The following is a 20,599-nucleotide window of genomic DNA, read 5'->3' on the forward strand; positions in this document are numbered from 1 at the left end:
TCAGGGTGACAGTGATGGAATGAGTGTGAGGGGGTCAGGGTGGTGCGGATGGAATGGGTATGGGGGCATGAGTGTGATGGCGTTGGAGTGAGTGTGAGGGGGTCAGGGTGAGGACGTTGGATTCAGTGTGAGGTGGTTAGGGTGACGGTGATGGATTGAGTGTGAGAAGATCAGGATGACGGTGATGGAGTTACTGTGATGGTGTCAGGGTGACGATGATGGAATGAGTGTGTGGCAGTATGGGTGAAAGTGATGGAGTGTATGTGAAGGGGTCTGTGACAGTGAAGGAGTGAGTGTGAAGTTGACCGGTTGACAGTTGTGTCGTGAGTGTGAGGGCATTAGTCTGACGGTGATGGAGTGAGTGTGAGGAATTCAGTGTGATGCTGCTGGAGTGAGTGTGAGTGGGTCACTGTGACTGTGATGGAGTGAGTGCGAAGAGGTCAGTATGATTGTGATGGAGTGAGTGTGAGGGGTTCATGGTGACGGTGATGGAGCGAGTGTGGTGGGTCAGGGTGACGGTGATGGATTGACTGTGAGTTGGTTAGGGTGACGGTGATGGATTGAGTGTGAGAAGATCAGGATGACGGTGATGGAGTTACTGTGAGGGTGTCAGGGTGATGATGATGGAATGAATGTGTGGTGGTAAGAGTGAAGGTGATAGAGTGAGTGTGCAGGGGTCAGTGTGACAGTGAAGGAGTGAGTGTGAGGTTCACTCGTTGACGGTTGTGGAGTGAGTGTGAGGGGATTAGTATGACGTTGATGGAGTGTGTGTGAAGGGGTCAGTGTGATGCTGATGGAGTGAGTGTGAGAGGGTCATTGTGACGGTGATGGAGTGAGTGTGAAGGGGTCAGTCTGACTGTGATGGAGTGAGTGTGAGGCGTTCATGTTGACGGTGTTTGAGCGAGTGTGGGGGGTCAGGGCGATGGTGATGGAGTGAGTGTCAGGGGATCAGTGTGACGTTGATAGAGTGAGTGTGAGATTGTCAGTGTGACAGTGATGGAATGAGTGTGAGGTGGTCAGCGTGACGGCGAAGGAGTGAGTGTGAGGAGGTCAGTGTGACGGTGATGGAGTGAGTGTGAGGGGATCAGTCTGAATTTGATGGAGTGATTGCGAGAGGATCAAGATGACGGTGATGCAGTGAGTGTGAAGGGGTCATGGTGACAATGATAGCGTGGGTGTGAGGGGGTCAGTGTATTGGGGATGGAGTGAGTGTGAGTGGATCTGTGTGACAGTGATAGAGTGAGTGTGAGATTGTCAGTGTGACAGTGATGGAGTGAATGTGAGGGGATTCAGGATGACAGTAATGGAATAAGTGTGAGGGGGTCAGCGTGACGGGGAAGGAATGAGTGTGAGGAGGTCAAGGTGACGGTGATGGAGTGAGTGTGAGGGGATCAGTGTGACGGTGATACAGTGAGTGGGAGCGGGTCAGTGTGACGGTGATGGAGTGAGTGTGAGGGATTCAGTGTGATGGTGAGGGAGTGAGTGTAAGGGGGTCAGGGTGACACTGATGGAGTGAGTGTGAGGGGGTCAGGGTGACGGGGAAGGAATGAGTGTGAGGAGGTCAAGGTGACGGTGAAGGATTGAATGTTAAGGGGTCAGGGTGACAGTGAAGAAATGAGGGTGAGGGGTCACTGATCACCTCACACTCCATCACCATCAGCCTGACCCCCTCACACTCACTCTATTACTGTCACCGTGATCCCCTCACACTCACTCCATCACTCTCACACTGATCCTCTCACACTCATTCCATCACCATCACCCTTAACCTTGCATAATCATCCCATAACCGTCAGCATGACCCCTTCACTCCAGCAGCATCATACTGACCCCTTCACACCCACTCTATCACTGTCACCATGACCCCCTTACACTCAATCCAGGACCGTCACAGTGACCCACTCACACTCACTTCATCACCATCACACTGACCCCTTCACACCCACTCTATCGCTGTCACCCTGACCCTCTCACACTCCCTCCATCACTGTCACACTGACCCCCTCACACTCACTCCATCACCATCATCCTGACCCCCGCACACTCACTCCATCAATGTCACCCTGACCCCCTCACACATCACTTCATCACCGTTACCCTGACCCTCTCACACTCACTCCATGACCATCACACTGACCCTTCACACCTACTCTGTCACCGTCACCCTGACCCCCGCACACTCACTCCATCTCCATCACACTGACCCTTTCACACCCACTCTATCACTGTCGCCATGACCCCTTCACACTCACTGCATCACCGTCATCCTGACCCTCTCGCACTCACTACATCAACTTCAAACTGATCTCCTCACACTCCCTCCATCAATTGTCACCCTGACAACGACACACTTAGTCCAACACCGTCACCCTGACGCATTCACACTTGCTCCATCACTGACAGAGTGATCCCCTCACACTCACTCCAGCACCTTCACACTGACCCCCTCACACTCACTCCATCACCATCACCCCAACCCCCTCACACTCACTCCATCAATGTCACACTGACCCCCTCACACATCACTCCATCACCATCACCCTGACACCCTCACTCTCACTCCATCACCGTCACACTAATCCCCTCACACTCACTACATCACTTTCGCACGGACCCCCTCACACTTACTCCTTCATCGTCACCCTGATTCCCTCAGATTCACTCCATGACCGTCACACTGATCCGTTCACACTCACTCCCTCACCTTCAGCCTGACCCCCACACACATTCCATCACCGCCACCCTGACCTCCTCACACTCACTCCATCACCATCACCCTGACCCCCTCACTCTCACTCCATCACCGTCACACTAATCCCCTCACACTCACTACATCACTTTCACACGGACCCCCTCACACTCACTCCTTCATCGTCACCCTGATTCCCTCAGATTCACTCCATGACCGTCACACTGATCCATTCACACTCACTCCCTCACCGTCACCCTGACCCCACACACACTCCGTCACGGTCACCCTGACCTCCTCACACTCACTCCATCACCGTCACCCTGACACCCTCACTCTCACTCCATCACTGTCAACCTGACACCTCACTCTCACTCCCACACTGTCACCCTGACCATCTCAGACTCACTCCATTACCGTCACCCTGACACCCTCACACTCACTCCAGCAGCATCATACTGACCCCTTCACACCTACTCTATCACTGTCACCATGACCCCCTTACACTCAATCCAGCACCGTCACAGTGACCCACTCACACTCACTTCATCACCATCACACTGACCCCTTCACACCCACTCTATCGCTGTCACCCTGACCCTCTCACACTCCCTCCATCACTGTCACACTGACCCCCTCACACTCACTCCATCACCATCATCCTGACCCCCGCACACTCACTCCATCAATGTCACCCTGACCCCCTCACACATCACTTCATCACCGTTACCCTGACCTTCTCACACTCACTCCATGACCATCACACTGACCCTTCACACCTACTCCGTCACCGTCACCCTGACCCCCGCACACTCACTCCATCTCCATCACACTGACCCTTTCACACCCACTCTATCACTGTCGCCATGACCCCTTCACACTCACTGCATCACCGTCATCCTGACCCTCTCGCACTCACTCCATCAACTTCAAACTGATCCCCTCACACTCCCTCCATCAATTGTCACCCTGACAACGACACACTTAGTCCATCACCGTCACCCTGACGCATTCACACTTGCTCCATCACTGACAGAGTGATCCCCTCACACTCACTCCAGCACCTTCACACTGACCCCCTCACACTCACTCCATCACCATCACCCCAACCCCCTCACACTCAGTCCATCAATGTCACACTGACCCCCTCACACATCACTCCATCACCATCACCCTGACCCCCTCACTCTCACTCCATCACCGTCACACTAATCCCCTCACACTCACTACATCACTTTCGCACGGACCCCCTCACACTTACTCCTTCATCGTCACCCTGATTCCCTCAGATTCACTCCATGACCGTCACACTGATCCGTTCACACTCACTCCCTCACCTTCAGCCTGACCCCCACACACATTCCATCACCGCCACCCTGACCTCCTCACACTCACTCCATCACCATCACCCTGACCCCCTCACTCTCACTCCATCACCGTCACACTAATCCCCTCACACTCACTACATCACTTTCACACGGACCCCCTCACACTCACTCCTTCATCGTCACCCTGATTCCCTCAGATTCACTCCATGACCGTCACACTGATCCATTCACACTCACTCCCTCACCGTCACCCTGACCCCACACACACTCCGTCACGGTCACCCTGACCTCCTCACACTCACTCCATCACCGTCACCCTGACACCCTCACTCTCACTCCATCACTGTCAACCTGACACCTCACTCTCACTCCCACACTGTCACCCTGACCATCTCAGACTCACTCCATTACCGTCACCCTGACACCCTCACACTCACTCCAGCAGCATCATACTGACCCCTTCACACCTACTCTATCACTGTCACCATGACCCCCTTACACTCAATCCAGCACCGTCACAGTGACCCACTCACACTCACTTCATCACCATCACACTGACCCCTTCACACCCACTCTATCTCTGTCACCCTGACCCTCTCACACTCCCTCCATCACTGTCACACTGACCCCCTCACACTCACTCCATCACCATCATCCTGACCCCCGCACACTCACTCCATCAATGTCACCCTGACCCCCTCACACATCACTTCATCACCGTTACCCTGACCCTCTCACACTCACTCCATGACCATCACACTGACCCTTCACACCTACTCCGTCACCGTCACCCTGACCCCCGCACACTCACTCCATCTCCATCACACTGACCCTTTCACACCCACTCTATCACTGTCGCCATGACCCCTTCACACTCACTGCATCACCGTCATCCTGACCCTCTCGCACTCACTACATCAACTTCAAACTGATCCCCTCACACTCCCTCCATCAATTGTCACCCTGACAACGACACACTTAGTCCATCACCGTCACCCTGACGCATTCACACTTGCTCCATCACTGACAGAGTGATCCCCTCACACTCACTCCAGCACCTTCACACTGACCCCCTCACACTCACTCCATCACCATCACCCCAACCCCCTCACACTCAGTCCATCAATGTCACACTGACCCCCTCACACATCACTCCATCACCATCACCCTGACCCCCTCACTCTCACTCCATCACCGTCACACTAATCCCCTCACACTCACTACATCACTTTCGCACGGACCCCCTCACACTTACTCCTTCATCGTCACCCTGATTCCCTCAGATTCACTCCATGACCGTCACACTGATCCGTTCACACTCACTCCCTCACCGTCAGCCTGACCCCCACACACATTCCATCACCGCCACCCTGACCTCCTCACACTCACTCCATCACCATCACCCTGACCCCCTCACTCTCACTCCATCACCGTCACACTAATCCCCTCACACTCACTACATCACTTTCACACGGACCCCCTCACACTCACTCCTTCATCGTCACCCTGATTCCCTCAGATTCATTCCATGACCGTCACACTGATCCATTCACACTCACTCCCTCACCGTCACCCTGACCCCACACACACTCCGTCACGGTCACCCTGACCTCCTCACACTCACTCCATCACCGTCACCCTGACACCCTCACTCTCACTCCATCACTGTCAACCTGACACCTCACTCTCACTCCCACACTGTCACCCTGACCATCTCAGACTCACTCCATTACCGTCACCCTGACACCCTCACACTCACTCCAGCAGCATCATACTGACCCCTTCACAACCACTCTATCACTGTCACCATGACCCCCTTACACTCAATCCAGCACCGTCACAGTGACCCACTCACACTCACTTCATCACCATCACACTGACCCCTTCACACCCACTCTATCGCTGTCACCCTGACCCTCTCACACTCCCTCCATCACTGTCACACTGACCCCCTCACACTCACTCCATCACCATCATCCTGACCCCCGCACACTCACTCCATCAATGTCACCCTGACCCCCTCACACATCACTTCATCACCGTTACCCTGACCCTCTCACACTCACTCCATGACCATCACACTGACCCTTCACACCTACTCCGTCACCGTCACCCTGACCCCCGCACACTCACTCCATCTCCATCACACTGACCCTTTCACACCCACTCTATCACTGTCGCCATGACCCCTTCACACTCACTGCATCACCGTCATCCTGACCCTCTCGCACTCACTACATCAACTTCAAACTGATCCCCTCACACTCCCTCCATCAATTGTCACCCTGACAACGACACACTTAGTCCATCACCGTCACCCTGACGCATTCACACTTGCTCCATCACTGACAGAGTGATCCCCTCACACTCACTCCAGCACCTTCACACTGACCCCCTCACACTCACTCCATCACCATCACCCCAATCCCCTCACACTCACTCCATCAATGTCACACTGACCCCCTCACACATCACTCCATCACCATCACCCTGACACCCTCACTCTCACTCCATCACCGTCACACTAATCCCCTCACACTCACTACATCACTTTCGCACGGACCCCCTCACACTTACTCCTTCATCGTCACCCTGATTCCCTCAGATTCACTCCATGACCGTCACACTGATCCGTTCACACTCACTCCCTCACCGTCAGCCTGACCCCCACACACATTCCATCACCGCCACCCTGACCTCCTCACACTCACTCCATCACCATCACCCTGACCCCCTCACTCTCACTCCATCACCGTCACACTAATCCCCTCACACTCACTACATCACTTTCACACGGACCCCCTCACACTCACTCCTTCATCGTCACCCTGATTCCCTCAGATTCACTCCATGACCGTCACACTGATCCATTCACACTCACTCCCTCACCGTCACCCTGACCCCACACACACTCCGTCACGGTCACCCTGACCTCCTCATACTCACTCCATCTCCGTCACTCTGACCTCCTCACACTCACTCCATCACCGTCACCCTGACCTCCTCACACTCACTCCATCACCGTCGCCCTGACACCCTCACACTCACTCCATCACTGTCACCCTGACCCCAAACACTCACTCCATCAATGTCACCCTGACCCCAAACGCTCACTCCATCACCGTCACCCTGGCCCCCTCACACTCACTCCCTCACTGTCACCCTGAGCCCCTTACACTCACTCCATCACCGTCAACCTGATCCCCTCACACTCACTCCATCACCGTCACACTGACCCCTACACACTCACTCCATCACCGTACCCTGACCCCCTCACATTAACTCCATCACCATCACACCGACAATCTCACACACACTCAATCACCGTCACTCTGATCCCCTCACACTCAATCCATCACCGTCACACTGACCCCTACACACTCACTCCATCTCCATCACACTGACCCCCTCACACTCACTCCATCACCGTCACCCTGACACCCCCACACTCACTCCATCACCCTCGCACTGACCCCCTCACACTCACCCCATCACCGTCACCCTGACACTCTCACACTCACTCCATAACCATCACATTGACCCCCTCACACTCACTCCATCAGCGTCACACTGACGCCCTCACACTCACTCCATCATCCTCACCCTGACCCCATTCCACTCACTCCATCATTGTCACCCTTTACCTCTCACAATCATCGCATCACCGTCTCCATGACCCCTTCACACTCACTCCGTCACCTTCACGCTTACCGCCACACACTTACTCTATCACTGTCACCCTGACGCCCTCACGCTCACTCCATCACTGTCGACCTGACCGCGACACACTCATTCCTTCTCCGTCACTTTGACACACTTACACTCACTCCATCACCGTCACCGTGACACCCTCACACTCACTCCATCACCGTCACCGTGACATCCGCACACTCACCGCATCACCGTCACCCTGACCCCCTTACACTCACTCCATCACCGTCAAACTGAACCCCTCACACTCACAACATCACTGTCAGTCTGACCCTCTCACACTCACTCCATCTACATCACACTGACCCCCTCACACTCACTCCATCACCGTCACCCTGACCCCCTCACACTCACTCCATCAAGATCACATTGACCCCCTCACACTCACTCCATCACCGTCACCTTGACCCCCTCACACTCACTCCATCAGTGTCATCCTGACCCCCTCACATTCACTCCATCACCGTCAAGCTGACCCCCTCACACTCACTCCATTACCGTCACCCTGACAAACACCACACGCACTCCATCACCACCCTCCTGACCCCCTCACAATCTTTCCATCACTGTCTCCATGACCTCTTCACACTCACTCCATCACTGTCACACTGACTCCCACATACTCACTTCATCACCGGCACACTATCCTCCAAACACTCACTCCATCACCGTCATTTTGACCCCCTCATGATCACAGCTGAAACTTTATTGCTGGAACAGCACAGCAGGTCAGGCAGCATCTAGGGAACAGAAGATTCGACGTTTCGGGCACATGCCCTTCTTCAGGAATGAGCAGAGAGTGTTCAGCAGGAGAAGATAAAAGGTAGGGAGGAGGGACTTGGAGGAGGGGCGTTGGAAATGTGATAGGTGGAAAGAGGTCAAGGTGAAGGTGATAGGTCGGAGTAGGGTGGAGGCGGAGAGGTCAAGAAGCAGGTCAGGAAGGCGGTGCCGGGCTGGAGGGATTCGGCTGAGACAAGGTGGGGGGAGGGGGGATGAAGAAACTGGTGAAGTCCAAGTTCATCCCCTGTGGTTGGAGGGTTCCCAGTCGGAAGATAAGACGCTCCTCCTCCGACCGTCGCGTTGTTGTGGTTTGGCGGTGGATGAGTCCAATGACCTGCATATCCTCGGTGGAGTGGGAGGGGGAGTTGAAATGCTGTGCTACAGGGTGATTGGGTTGGTTCGTCCGGGTGGCCCAGAGGTGCTCTCTGAATCGCTCCGCAAGTAGGCGGCCTGTCTCCCCAATATAGAGGAGGCCACACCGGCTGCAGCGGATGCAGTAGATAATGTGGGTGGAGGTGCAGGTGAATCTGTGGCGGATATGGAAGTTTCCTTTGGGGCCTTGGAGAGAAGTGAGGGGGGAGGTGTGGGCGCAAGTGTTGCACCTCCTGCGGTTGCAAGGAAAGGTGCCGGGAGTGGAGGTTGGGTTGGTGGGGGGTATGGATCTGACAAGGGAGTCGCGGAGGGAGTGGTCTCTACGGAAAGCTGATAGAGGAGGGGAGGGAAATATATCCTTGGTGGTGGGATATGCAGGTCATTGGACTCATCCACCGCCAAACCACAACAACGCGACGGTCGGAGGAGGAGCGTCTTATCTTCCGACTGGGAACCCTCCAACCACAGGGGATGAACTTGGACTTCACCAGTTTCTTCATCCCCCCTCCCCCCACCTTGTCTCAGCCGAATCCCTCCAGCCCGGCACCGCCTTCCTGACCTGCTTCTTGACCTCTCCGCCTCCACCCTACTCCGACCTATCACCTTCACCTTGACCTCTTTCCACCTATCACATTTCCAACGCCCCTCCTCCAAGTCCCTCCTCCCTACCTTTTATCTTCTCCTGCTGAACACTCTCTGCTCATTCCTGAAGAAGGGCATGTGCCCGAAACGTCGAATCTTCTGTTCCCTAGATGCTGCCTGACCTGCTGTGCTGTTCCAGCAATAAAGTTTCAGCTTTGATCTCCAGCGTCTGCAGACCTCACTTTCTCCCCTCATGATCACACCATCACAGTCTCCCTGACCCCCATCACACTCAATCCATCACCGTCACACTGACCCCCAAACATTCACTGCATCACCATCACCATGACACTCTCACACTCACTCCATCACCGTTATTTTAACCCCCTCACACTCCGCCCATCACCATCACACTGAGCCCGTCACACTCTCTCTATCACCGTCACCCTGAGCCGCTCACACGCACTCCATCACCATCACACTGACCATCTCACACTCACTCAATCACCATCACACTGATCCCCTCACACTCACTCCATCACCATGACACTGACCCCCTCACACTCACTCCATATCCTCACCCTGACCACCTCACACTCACTCCATCAACGTCACACTGACACCCTCACACTCACTCCATCACGGTCACCCTAACACCCCCACACTCCCTCCATCACCGTCACACTGACCCCCTCACACTCATTCCATCACTGTCACACTGACCCCCCCCGCACTCACTCCATCACCGTCACCCTGACCCCCTCACACTCACTCCATCACCATCACACTGGCAATCCCACACTCCCTCCATCACAGTCGCATTGACTCCCTTGCACTCACTCCATTACCGTCACCCTGACCCCCTCACACTCACTCCATCACCATCATATTGACTCCATTAAACTCACTCCGTCACCGTCACACTGACCCCCTCACACTCACTCCATCATCCTCAACCTGACACGCTCACACTCACTGCATCACCGTCACACTGATCCCCTCACACTCACTCCATCATCGTCACCCTTAACCTCTCACAATCATCCCATTACCATCTCCATGACCCCTTCACACTCACTCCATCACCTTCATGCTTACCGCCACACACTCACTCCATCACTGTCACCCTGACACCCTCATGCTCACTCCATCACTGTCACCCTGACCCCGACACACTCATTCCTTCTCCGTCACATTGACACCCTCACACTCATTCCATCACCGTCAAACTGAACCCTCACACTCACTCATTCACCATCAACCTGACCCCCTCACACTCACTCCATCACCGTCACATTGATCCCCTCACATTCATTTGTTCACCATCATCCTGACCCCCTCACACTCACTCCATCACCGTCAAACTGAACCCCTCACACTCACTCCATCACTGTCAGTCTGACCCTCTCACACTCACTCCATCACCGTCACCCTGACCCCCTCACACTCACTCCATCAGGATCACATTATCCCCCTCACACACACTCCATAACCATCACCCTGACCCCCTCACACTCACTCCATCAGGATCACATTGACCCCCTCACACTCACTCCATCACCCTCACCCTGACCCCCTCACACTCACACCACCACTGTCCCACTGACCCCCTCTCACTCACTCCAGCACCATCACACTGATCCCCTCACATTCACTCCATCAGTGTCACCCTGAACCACTCACATTCACTCCATCACCGTCAAACCGAACCCCTCACACTCTCTCCATCACTGTCAAACTGACACTCTCAGACTCACTCCATCACCCTCACCCTGACACAATCACACTCACACCACCACCGTCATACTGATCCTCTCACACTCACTCCATCACTGTCACACTGACCCCTACACACTCACTCCATCACCATCACCCTGATCCCCTCATATTCGCTCCATCACCATTGCCCTGACACTCTCACATTCACTCCATCACCGACATCTTGACCCCCTCACACTCATTCCAGCACTATCACTCTGACCCACTCACATTCCCTCCTTCACCGTCACACTGACACCCTCACACTCACTCCATCACCTTCACGCTGACCACCTCACACTCACTCCATCATCGTGACACTGACGCCCTCACACTCACTCCATCAAAATCACACTGACCCCCTCACACTCACTCCATCATCGTCACCCTTAACCTCTCACAATCATCCTGTCACCGTCACCATGACCCCTCCACACTCACTCCATCACCTTCACGCTTACCGCCACACACTCACTCCGTCACTGTCACCCTGACCCCGACACACACACTCCTTCACCGTCACTTTGACACCCTCACCCTCACTCCATCACTCTTACCCTGACCCCCTCACACTCACTCATTCACTGTCAACCTGACCCCCTCACACTCCCTCCATCTCCGTCACACTGACTCCATTAAACTCACTCCGTCAGCGTCACCCTGACCCCCTCGCATTCACTCCATCATCGTCACACTGAACCCCTCACACTCACCCAATCACCGTCAGTCTGACCCTCTCACACTCACTCCATCACCCTTACCCTAACCCCATCACACTCACTCCATCAGGATCACATTGAACCCCTCACACTCACTCCATCTCCCTCACCCTGACCCCCTCATACTCACACCATCACCGTCTCCCTGATCCCCTCACTCACAGTCCATTATCGTCACCCTGACCCCCTCACACTCACTCCATCACCATCACACAGGTCCCCTCACACTCACTCCATCAGTGTCACCCTGACCCCCTCACATTCACTCCATCTACGTCACACTGACCCCCTCACACTCATTCCATCACCGTCACTCTGACCCACTCACACTCACTCCTTCACCGTCAAACTGACACCCTCACACTCACTCCATCACCGTCACGCTGACCACCTCGCACTCACTCCATCATCGTCACACTGACGCCCTCACACTCACTCAATCAACGTCACACGGAACCCCTCACACTTACTCCATCATCCTCACCCTGACCCCCTCACACTCACTCCATTAAAGTCACACTGACCCCCTCACACTCACTCCATCATCGTCACTCTTAACCTCTCACAATCATCCTGTCACCGTCACCATGACCCCTCCACACTCACTCCATCACTTTCACGCTTACCGCCACACACTCAATCCATCACTGTCACCATGACCCCGACACACACACTCCTTCACCGTCACTTTGACACCCTCACCCTCACTCCATCACCCTTACCCTGACCCCATCACACTCACTCATTCACCGTCACACTGAACCCCTCACACTCACCCAATCACCGTCAGTCTGACCCTCTCATACTCACTACATCTACGTCACATTGAACCCCTCACACTCACACCATCTCCCTCACCTTGACCCCCTCATACTCACACCATCAACGTCACCCTGACCCCCTCACACTCACTCCATCACCATCACACAGGTTCCCTCACACTCACTCCATCAATGTCACCCTGACCCCCTCACATTCACTCCATCTACGTCACACTGACCCCCTCACACTCATTCCATCACCGTCACCCTGACCCTTTCACACTCACTCCATCAGGATCACATTATCCCCCTCACACACACTCCATCACCGTCACCCTGACCATTTCACACTCACTCAATCAGGATCATATTGATACCTCACGCTCACTCCATCACCCTCACCGCCACCCCCTCACACTCACTCCATCACCATCACACTGATCCCCTCAAACTCACTCCATCAGTGTCACCCTGACCCCCTCACATTCACTCCATCACCGTCAAACTGAACCCCTCACACTCTCCCCATCACTGTCAAACTGACACCCTCAGACACACTCCATCACCCTCATACTGACTCAATCACGCTCACACCATCCCCGTCATACTGATCCTCTCACACTCACTCCAGCACCGTCACACTGATCCCCCACACTCACTCCTTCAAAGTCACCCTGACCCCCTCACACACTCCATCACTGTCACACTGAACCATACACACTCACTCCATCACCATCACGCTGACCCCCTCATACTCGCTCCATCACCATTAGACTGACCCTCTCACACTCAATCCATCACCGTCATCTTGACCCCCTCACACTCATTCCAGCACTATCACTCTGACCACCTCACACTCCGTCCTTCACCGTCACACTGACACCCTCACACTCACTCCATCACTGTCACACTAACCCCCTCATACTCTCGCCATCACCGTCACACTGACCCCCTCACACTTACTCCATTATCCCCCCTCTGTCCCCTCCCACTCACGCCATCATCGTCACACTGACCCCCTCACACTCACTCATTCACCGTCAACCTGACCCCCTCACATTCACTCCATCACTGTCACCCTGACCCCCTCACACTCATTCCATTACCCTCACCCTGACCCCCTCACACTCATTTCTTTACCGTCACCCTGACCCCCTCACACTCACTCCATCACCGTCAAACCGAACCCCTCACACTCACTCCATCACTGTCAGTCTGACCCTCTTACACTCGCTCCATCTACGTCACACTGAACCCCTCACACTCACTCCATCACCGTCGCCCTGACCCCCTCACACTCACTCCATCAGGATCACATTATACCCCTCACAAACAATGCATCACTGTCACCCTGACCCCCTCATACTGACTCCATCAGGATCACATTGACCCTCTCACACTCACTCCATCACCCTCACTCTGACCCCCTCACACTCACACCATCACTGTCACCCTGACACCCTTACACTCACTCCATCACCATTACACTGATCCCCTCAAACTCACCCAATCAGTGTCACTCTGACCCCCTCACATTCACTCCATCATCGTCAAACTGACCCCCTTACACTCTCTCCATCACCGTCAAACTGACATCCTCAGACTCACTCCATCACCCTCACCCTGACTCAATCACACTCACGCCATCACTATCACACTGACCCTCTCACACTCCCTAATTCACTGTCACACTGACACCCTCACAGTCATGCATCAACGTCACGCTGATTGCCTCATACCCACTCCATCACCGTCACCCTGACCCCCTCACACTCATTCCATCACCCTCACCCTGGCCCCCTCACACTCAATCCATCTCCGTCACCCTGGCCCCCTCACACTCATTCCATCACCCTCACCCTGACCCCCTCACACTCAATCCATCACCGTCACCGTGACCCCCTCACAATCACTCCATCACCGTCAAACTGAACCCCTCACTCTCACTCCATCACCGTCAGTCTGACCCTCTCACACTCACTCCATCTACATCACAGTGACCCTCTCACACTCACACCATCACCCTCATCCTGACCCCCTCACACTCACTCCATCGGGATCACATTGACCCCCTCACACTCACTCCATCACCGTCACCCTGACCTCTCTCAATCACTCCATCACCGTCAAACTGACACCCTCAGACTCACTCCATCAACCTCACCCTGACTCAATCACATTCATACCATCACCGTCATACTGATCCTCTCACACTCGCTCCAGCACCGTCACACTCATCCCCTCACATTCACTCCTTCAAAGTCACCCCTCACTCACTCCATCACTGTCACACTGACCCCTGCACACTCACACCATCACCATCACCCTGACCCCCTCATACTCACTCCATCACCGTCACCCTGACCCCCTCACACTCACTCCATCACTGTCACACTGACCCACTCACACTCACTCCATCAACGTCACACTGACAATCCCACACTCACTCCATCAGTGTCACACTGACCCGCTCACACTCACTCCATCACCGTCACACTGATCCCCTCATACTCACTCCATCACCGTCCCCCTGACCCCCTCACTCTCATTTCTTTACCGTCACCCTGACCCCCTCACACTCACTCCGTCACCGTCAAACTGAACCCCTCACACTCACTCCATCACTGTCAGTCTGACCCTCTTACACTCACTCCATCTACGTCACACTGAACCCCTCACACTCATTCCATCACCGTCGCCCTGACCCCCTCACACTCACTCCATCAGGATCACATTATACCCCTCACAAACAATGCATCACCGTCACCCTGACCCCCTCATACTGACTCCATCAGGATCACATTGACCCCCTCACACTCACTCCATCACCCTCACTCTGACCCCCTCACACTCACACCATCACTGTCACCCTGACCCCCTTACACCCACTCCATCACCAATACACTGATCCCCTCAAACTCACTCCATCAGTGTCACTCTGACCCCCTCACATTCACTCCATCATCGTCAAACTGACCCCCTTACACTCTCTCCATCACCGTCAAACTGAAACCTCAGACTCACTCCATCACCCTCACCCTGACTCAATCACACTCACGCCATCACTATCACACTGACCCTCTCACACTCCCTCCTTTACTGTCACACTGACACCCTCACAGTCATTTATCAACGTCACGCTGACCGCCTCATACCCACTCCATCACTGTCACCCTGACCCCCTCACACTCTCTCCATCGCCGTCACCCTGACCCCTTCACACTCATTCCATCACCCTCACCCTGACCCCCTCACACTCAATCCATCTCCGTCACCCTGACCCCCTCACACTCATTCCATCACCCTCACCCTGACCCCCTCACACTCAATCCATCACCGTCACCGTGACCCCCTCACAATCACTCCATCACCGTCAAACTGAACCCCCTCACTCTCACTCCATCACCGTCAGTCTGACCCTCTCACACTCACTCCATCTACATCACAGTGACACCCTCACACTCACACCATCACCCTCACCCTGACCCCCTCACACTCACTCCATCGGGATCACATTGACCCCCACACACTCACTCCATCACACTCACCCTGACCCCCTCACACTCACACCATCACCGTCTCCCTGATCCCCTCAAACTCAATCCATTATCGTCACCCTGAGCCCCTCACACTCACTCCATCAGGATCACATTGACCCCCTCACACTCACTCCATCACCCTCACCCTGACCCCCTCACACTCACTCCATCACCGTCACCCTGACCTCTCTCAATCACTCCATCACCGTCAAACTGACACCCTCAGACTCACTCCATCAACCTCACCCTGACTCATTCACATTCATACCATCACCGCCATACTGATCCTCTCACACTCTCTCCATCACCGTCAAACTGAAACCTCAGACTCACTCCATCACCCTCACCCTGACTCAATCACACTCACGCCATCACTATCACACTGACCCTCTCACACTCCCTCCTTTACTGTCACACTGACACCCTCACAGTCATTTATCAACGTCACGCTGACCGCCTCATACCCACTCCATCACTGTCACCCTGACCCCCTCACACTCTCTCCATCGCCGTCACCCTGACCCCTTCACACTCATTCCATCACCCTCACCCTGACCCCCTCACACTCAATCCATCTCCGTCACCCTGACCCCCTCACACTCATTCCATCACCCTCACCCTGACCCCCTCACACTCAATCCATCACCGTCACCGTGACCCCCTCACAATCACTCCATCACCGTCAAACTGAACCCCCTCACTCTCACTCCATCACCGTCAGTCTGACCCTCTCACACTCACTCCATCTACATCACAGTGACCCCCTCACACTCACACCATCACCCTCACCCTGACCCCCTCACACTCACTCCATCGGGATCACATTGACCCCCACACACTCACTCCATCACACTCACCCTGACCCCCTCACACTCACACCATCACCGTCTCCCTGATCCCCTCAAACTCAATCCATTATCGTCACCCTGAGCCCCTCACACTCACTCCATCAGGATCACATTGACCCCCTCACACTCACTCCATCACCCTCACCCTGACCCCCTCACACTCACTCCATCACCGTCACCCTGACCTCTCTCAATCACTCCATCACCGTCAAACTGACACCCTCAGACTCACTCCATCAACCTCACCCTGACTCAATCACATTCATACCATCACCGCCATACTGATCCTCTCACACTCGCTCCAGCACCGTCACACTCCTCCCCTCACATTCACTCCTTCAAAGTCACCCCTCACTCACTCCATCACTGTCACACTGACCCCTGCACACTCACTCCATCACCATCACCCTGACCCACTCACACTCACTCCATCACCATCACCCTGACCCCCTCATACTCACTCTATCACCGTCACCCTGACCCCCTCACACTCACTCCATCACCGTCACACTGACCCCCTCACACTCACTCCATCAACGTCACACTGACAATCCCACACTCACTCCATCAGTGTCACACTGACCCCTGCACACTCACTCCATCACCATCACTCTGACCCCCTCACACTCACTCCATCACCGTCACCCTGATCCCCTCACACTCACTCCATCAAAGTAAACCTGACCCAATTAAACTCACTCTGTCACCATCATTCTTACCCCCTCACACTCACTCCACCTCCGTCAAACTGACCCACTCACACTCACTCCATCACCGTCAACCTGACCCCTTCACACTCACTCCATCATCATCAAACTGACCCAAGCACACTCACTCCATCACCGTCACCCTGACCCTCTCACACTCATTCCATCAACGTTACCCTGGCCCCCTCACACTTACTCCATCACCGTCACTTTGACCCCCTCACATTCACTCCTTCACCGTCACCCTGACCGCCTCACACTCACTCCATCTCTGTCACCCTGACCCCATTAAACTCACTCCATCAACTTGACATTGACCACTCTCACACTCGCTCCATCACCGACACACTGACCACCTCACATTCACTCCATCACCCTCAACCTGACTCAATCACACTCACTCCATCACCGTCATACTGATCCTCTCACACTCGCTCCAGCACTGTCTCCCTGACCACCTCACACTCGCTCCATCACCCTCACCCAGACTCAATCACACTCTCTCCATCTCCGTCATCATTGTCCCCCTAACACTTACTCCATCACTCTCACCCTGGCCCCCTCACACTCACTCCATTACCATCACCCTGACCCCCTCACACTCACTCCATCACCGTCTCACTGACCCCCACACACTCACTCTATTACTGTATCCCTAACCTCCTCAAACCCACTCCATCACCGTCACCCTGACCCCCTCACACTCACTCCATCACCGTCACCCTGATCGCCTCACACTTGCTCCATCACCGTCACCCTGACTCCCTCACAATCACTCCATCACGGTAACCCTGACCCCCTCACACTCACTCACTCACGGTCACCCTGGCCCTCTGACACCCACTCTATCACCGTCACTCTGACCCTTTCACAGTCACTATGTCACCAACACTCTGACCACCCTCACACACACTTCGTCAAACAATGTCCCTCACAACTTCCACCGTCACTCTCACTCGGACACACTCCACCGCCATCATACACATTGCCGCACATGACCCCACCATCATGCTCACACCCACACTCCACCACCATCACACATACTGCCCCACACAACTCCCACCGTCACACCCAACACCACCCACTCCACCACCATCACACACACTACCCCACACCACCCTCACTGTCACGCTCAAACCCACACACTCAACCACCATCACACACACTGCTCCACACCACCCTCACCATCACGCTCACACCCACACACTCCACCACCATTTCACACACTGCCCCACACCACCCCCACCATCACGCTCACTCCCACACACTCCACCACCATCACACACACAGCCCCACACCACCCTCACCATCACGCTCACCCCCACACATTCCACCACCATCAACACGCTGGCCCACACCACCCTCACCGTCATGCTCACCCCCACACACTCCATCACAATCACACACGCTACCACACATGACCACCACCATTACGCTCACACCCATACACTCCACCACCCTCACACACACTGCCCCACACTACCCCCAACGCCACGCTCACCCACACACACTCCACCACCCACACACACACACTACCCCACACCACCCCCACCGTCATGCTCACCCCCAAACACTCCACCACCATCACAACATACTGCCACACACCACCCACATCGCCATACTCACCCCCACACAATCCACAACCATCACACATGCTACCCACACCACCCCCACCATCACACGTCACCCCACACACTCCAACACCCTCACACACACTGCCTCACACCACCCTCACCATTACACTGCAACACCCACACACTCCACCACCCTCTCACACAGTGCCCCACACCACCCTCACCATCATGCTCACCCCCACCCACTGCCCCACACTCACACACATTTCCCCACACCATCCCCAACGTCACGCTCAACCCCACGCACTCCACCACCCTCACACACTGCCCCACAACACTCCCACCATCACGCTCACCCCCATACACTCCACCACACTCACACACACTGCCCCACACAACCCCCACTGTCACGCGCACCCCCACAAACTCCCCTACCGTCATGTTCACTCCCCTGCATAGTCGCACACCTTCACACACCCTCCACCATACGTAACCCCACTGCCCTGCTCACTCACCCTGCACAAAGCCTCACCATCAGACTCACTCAATCACACTCTCCCCCACTGTGTCGTTCACTCCCACACACAGCCCCACCCTGACTCTCAGACCCCGTGCACTGCTCATCATCACGCTCACTCTCTCGCACACTCCCATTGTCCCGTTCACTCCCCTGCACATGCGCCCACCGTCACTCTCACGTCCCCACACGCTCTCCCACCGTCACGTTCTCTCCCCACACATTCCCCCACTATCACGCTCACTCCCTCGCACACTCTGCCAGCATCACACTCGCTCCCCCACACATTCCCCCACCATCACGCTCACTCCCTCGCACACTCCCCCAGCATTACACTCACATGTCCACGCAGTCTCCTACCATCACACCCCTCACACACCTTAAACTAAGCTCCTGCCTGTGAACGCCATCCCCATTCTATTCCCTGAGTAATAGACAGTATGTCCCACATAGTGTGTTCTGTTTGTGATATCCTGTTGTACCAGTCTCAGCCACAGCCTACGGTGCCAGTCCACCTATTACCCCCTAGTAACGGCTCATGTTCTCACACCCACTATGTCCCCGAACAATGGCGTTTGGCCCAAGCTCCATACTGTTTCCCTGGCAATGGCCTGATATGCCGTCCAAATTTCTGTTCCCTATCATCGGCCTGAAGAACGACAACCCTCTTCCGTTCCACCAGCACCGAAGGATTCGAGGAAGACAGTAACATTG

Source organism: Chiloscyllium plagiosum, unplaced genomic scaffold, assembly GCF_037043375.1.
Source record: "Chiloscyllium plagiosum isolate Xiang-an unplaced genomic scaffold, Cpla_swu_hap1 HiC_scaffold_29, whole genome shotgun sequence".
Taxonomy (NCBI): Eukaryota; Metazoa; Chordata; class Chondrichthyes; order Orectolobiformes; family Hemiscylliidae; genus Chiloscyllium; species Chiloscyllium plagiosum.